Below are 5,082 nucleotides of genomic sequence, written 5' to 3'. Positions count from 1 at the left end.
CTGGAAAAGGTGCCCTTTCAGAAGAATACGCGGTCAGAGAGGCTCTCTGAATCAGCCTGCCGCGGTTCTACCGCGGTCGCGGCAGAACCGCGGCCAGAGAGGCCCTCTGAACCTTCAGCAGGGTTCTGGCGTATTTTCAGCAGTGATTTGGCATTTAATTAATTATTAAATAATTAAATAAATTTTGTCCAAAAATAATCTTATCGATCGATCATTTGACAAATCCAAATCCAAATCCAAAGCCGAAACCGAGCCGAGCGAGCGACGACGACGGCGCGAGGGTTCATTCTCTTCAACTCCTTTTAAGAGCTTTAAGAAGTGATTCTATATATAAGCACACAAATGTGATTTTCCCTCACCAATGAGGGACAAAGTGCAAGACAAAAGTTCACTTCTTCAAATTTTCAATTTCCCTCCATTTTATTTCCCTCCATTTCCAATTCACACTTCTTCTACTTTAAAGCCCAATGGCTTAAAGTCCAACAGACAGTTGTTGAGGTAACAACTGGCTCTTCATTTCATATGAAAATCTTTAACCTTTGTCCTTTTGATAAGCTAACAAGTCAATATCACGTGGATGAGGCAGAATTATCCAGTAATTCTTCACTTTTATTTTATTTTAATATTAGGTATTGTAAACTTTGAGATTAACTTTTATATTTGTAGATGTGATTGGTTAGGTTGTGATCTATGGAGCTGTTCAGACCTACAAGCAAGGAGATATTAAAAGTGTCTTTGTGAATGTTGAACTCGAAGATGAGCAGTAAGTCATTCACAAATACAAACTATACTTTTACAATATAACTACATATATTTTTGTTGATGAACAATTACCTTGAAACATATAGGAGGAACATGATTTCGGCAACCTCATGGGATGAACTTGTAGATGAAATTCAACCTCACTTAAATTAGATGAACCTTTGGTTGTTGTTTTACCTACTTATGAAAGCTCAAAATTTTTGAGGTTTACATATTTTACATCTACATTTGAAATTTAGTTTCAGAAAAATTTATAATTTCAAATTTTTATTTTTATACATAGGTAACTACTCAATGCGTAGCTGTTGGTACGCTTCCAAACTATGGATAAATTCTACTTTGCCACAATCTATTGAGTTTACATCTAGGTTTGTAAGGGTATAAATGTTGTATTTATTTGTGCAATTCACCTTATACATGCTTTTTACGTATATGTTGTACAACAATTAATGGAACTCTTTTAGAAGACATGACAGACGACAGTTAACATCAGCAACAATAAAAAGAAAATATCAACAATTTTTTCGATTTTCACTTGGTAGATATATTTGTAGATTCTACCATCATGCATATGATTAAAGAGCAGTGTATAGAGTTCATATAAATATTATATTTTGGTGTTTATTTTGTTTTAGCAGTTGCTACGAAGCTTAGTTTCGTAGTTGTAGCTTCACGATCCAACCTTAATAAAAGATATTAGGCGCTTGACAATGAATGTTAGATGTAATAGGCAGAAAACACAAGTGAATAAAGCAAACTTATAGGTAACATGTTTGTTAGTCAGTGACAACGATGCAGACAATGTTTTCATTCTTGCTATGCCGTTTCCAAGAGATGTCAAAAGTTTACAAATGCATAAAGGTAGAACCTATTGAACCTGTTGGGCACCTTCAGAGCATCCACACAAAAAAAATGCACGAGATTAACATTTTGTTCAGTAACCTGAAGTATTTGGTAAGACTGATATGATATTTCTTGGTTCACATAGCCTAAAGGGTCTAAGAAGTTGCTCCACTCATTTCAAGTCTTCATAAACTGTTCTTCATAACTCTAATTTTGAACAAACTGTAGCAATTGGTATAATTCACCTATGGTGAATCTTCATATTTAATAATATTCATTTTTTTTTTCAAAATATAATTTCTGCATATATCAGATATGGTCAGCTCCTTTACTCTATCATTTGCTTCTCCAAATCTAATAAGCTTTTGAATGTATTTAGATGGCAGTAACACCTGCTGAATACTACCACCAAATGCAAGACAATCATCTAGGTTCATGATGAATCCTTCTTCAATGTCCATGTTCATTAGCAGATAATACTGCAGGGATTCCGCGAACACAAATATGGTTGTTTAAGAGCAACTAAAATCTTGGCAGAGATGAGGAATACATTAGCGCTAATTGTTGTTCTGTGTATCAACTCTCCTAAGGATGGGTCAAAAGAACACGAAAATTTGTGGGTTGCTTTTGTAAGATAATCTTCCTGACTTTATCCTTTTCACATGATATTTATTAGATTTATTATCTTTGTCTATTCTTTAAAGTAAATAAAATTTATATTCTTCTATCCGACAGAAATATGATATTTCACATAGCAACCAGTTACGCTGCTTCCTTAGCTCAGATGACTTGGATGGGGTATTTGTTCCTGAACCTTATATGACTGAACTTTGAGGTACTTTCGTAGGATAGCTGGTTACTAACATCTTTCTCCTTGATGTAAGTAATTATTTACATGTGTTGAATTGAGCAGCTGGAGCAATTCATCCAAGATCTAGCGTCTAAACATATTATTTCTCACATGGAGCAAAAATTTGTCTTCTCAATCACCAAGTGCAAGACAATCAACTACATTCATGATGAATCCTTCTCCAACATCCAGGTTCATTAGGAGATGATACTGTAGGGACTCCACGGACACACAGAGGTGCAAAGAAAAATTCGTAAATTTCTCTATTCAAGGTTTATTCTCTTCAACTCTTGGAATGAGGTGATTACTTTTCAAATGTAAGAGAAATTTAGGTGGCCACAATCTGCCATTTCAGATTGTCATTCTAAAATGTGCATTGAGCAGTTACAAATAATTTTGCCAAAAGCCCTAAAAGGTTAAGGACCTCATATTGTGGCAAGGGGTATTAAGTTAATAATCTTGGAGCTTATCTCATGTGATTTTTTCTTATATTGTAAAATATTCCCTCAATATTGTTTTTCAATTCCTTGAGAGGCGATGATGACGAAATATTAAAATAATTGCAGGCTTTGCAGTCGTAGCTCTCAAAACATGTGATATATTACGTTAACATATATATTATTCTTCTTTTAATAACTAACAATCAAAGATCTATTCCCTCCATGATTGATGCTTTGATACTAGGTCAAAAGATATTTTATTCTTTGTATTTAAAAGGAACTTTGTTAATGTGTATCAAATATCTATTGCCTTTCTTACAAAGTTAATATATATGTCTTAGAATCTGAAGATGGCCGATAATGAAAAGTTTCATTATCTTCCTTAATAGCTTCTTTATAATGGATATGTGTGTTTTCTCATGACTTCAATGTATGAATATCCAATGCATTTATATGTTCAACAACTAATAGTATTTGAATGCTTATTTGTTTCTACCATATTTATCAAGTAATATTTTCTTATGAAAAATTATATTTAATATTTTCTGCGCAACGCGCGGGTACGGAACTAGTAATAATAATAATCTAGGCCATTAATACCGTTATTTGAGTGTGCCGCTCGTAGCCTCGTACATAATATAGCGCCTTTGCAGATATTCTTAATAGGGAAGCAAGCTTTTATTTGGTATGTCCCTCAAAATTTGTTCTCAACTAAAAATTCCCTATTTTTGAATATTTTAAAATAATATTTTAATATTTTAATGTTAAGAAACTAAGCTCAAAGTAATAATATAAAATAAGAAAATCTACAAGAGATGTAGAAAGAAAAGCGAGAACTTTCTTATTTCATCAAGTGTTTTTCAAGTTTATGCTACATGATTTCTAACATGTTATTTATCGGATTACATAAAGGCTTACAATAAGGTTTCTTTAATCATGATATTAACCATTTGGATCATGGGGGAGATCACGGGGATGGTTATAGAGGTGTGAAAGTTATAAGTATAAGTAGTGAAGTAACGAGAGTTATGTAAATAATAAAAAAGGCAGTGAGTATTACTCTTTTAGATGTTATAAACATCCATCATAATATAATATTCCATAATAGAACATTATGTAGTAGTAATATCTTAATTTGTCTGAAAAATTAATTTAAATTTCGCCTGAAGAGTAACATGAAGATTCAGATTTATAGCCTGTTTGGCCAAGCTTCTTTTTGGCCAAAAGTGTTTTTTTTTTTGGCCAAAAGCACTTTTGGCCAAAAATTGAGGTGTTTGGCCAAGTTTTTGGAAGGCAAAAAAGTGCTTTTGAGGATAAGCCAGAAGCAAGTTTTGGAAAAACAGAAAAAGTAGACTTCTCTCCAAAAGCACTTTTTGAGAAGTCACTTTGAGAAAATACACTTAGAAGTCAGTTTTTAAAGCTNAAAAGGAGTCGGGCGGGTAAAAATAAACGGGCCGTGGGTCGGGTTAATTAAGAAATTGGGTAGGGAATTTTGGGTCTGATTTGGGCTTAAGATTGAGGTTAATTTCAGGCTAAAATTGAAATGCAAAGGGCTAACTCTTAAATAGCCACTTTTTCCTTGTTTTAATTTATAAAAAAATAGCAAAATAATTTCTGGAAATAAATCAAATGTGATAAAATGATTAATGATACATAATTATCAAATTAAAAATACTGGAGTCAATTTTATAAATATAATTACAATTGAATCTTTAAAGAGGCTAGTATTGCAATTATATGCAATTTAGTTTTAAAAATACCAAATGAATTTGTAAAAATATGCAAAAGTCATGTTAGCTATGTTTTGATGTAAATATGAGAATAAAAATAAATCGTTCACCAAAATGGCAAATTTTGGGAATAATTATTGGATTTTATGGTATAAAAATAGGCAATAAATTGGTTTAAAAATCATCAAAAATATCAAAACTCATGGGTGTGCTTATATATGCACAAATATGCTATTTTGGAAGTATTTGGGTATGAAAAATACATAGGGAAAATTAGGTATCAACAGCTGCCCCTCTTTACCCGAGGAGGATGAAAGAGTTGTCGGGTAAAGACAAGATGGCTAATTTGACCGGAACGGCGATTGGAAAGACTTTGACCGAGCTCTGGTTTTATAGGAATCAGGCCGTACGTAGTTCAGGAACCATTGCAAGAGTATGTCGATGGAGATTCGAAAAG

At 32.8% G+C, this 5,082-nt stretch overlaps 1 long non-coding RNA gene across 1 annotated transcript; it reads left to right on the top strand.

The window, feature by feature from the left end:
- The first annotated feature begins 531 nt into the window (after nt 1-531).
- LOC109221801 lies at nt 532-2,883 on the top strand. The gene is made up of 4 exons (XR_002067313.1): nt 532-763; nt 1,985-2,234; nt 2,341-2,440; nt 2,519-2,883. It is a non-coding gene; the product is annotated as an uncharacterized LOC109221801 (long non-coding RNA).
- Nucleotides 2,884-5,082: the final 2,199 nt, after the last annotated feature.

Source organism: Nicotiana attenuata, unplaced genomic scaffold (assembly GCF_001879085.1).
Source record: "Nicotiana attenuata strain UT unplaced genomic scaffold, NIATTr2, whole genome shotgun sequence".
Taxonomy (NCBI): domain Eukaryota; kingdom Viridiplantae; phylum Streptophyta; class Magnoliopsida; order Solanales; family Solanaceae; genus Nicotiana; species Nicotiana attenuata.
The sequence above is the reverse complement of the archived record's forward strand: the minus strand, read 5'-3'. Positions and strand labels throughout refer to the sequence as shown.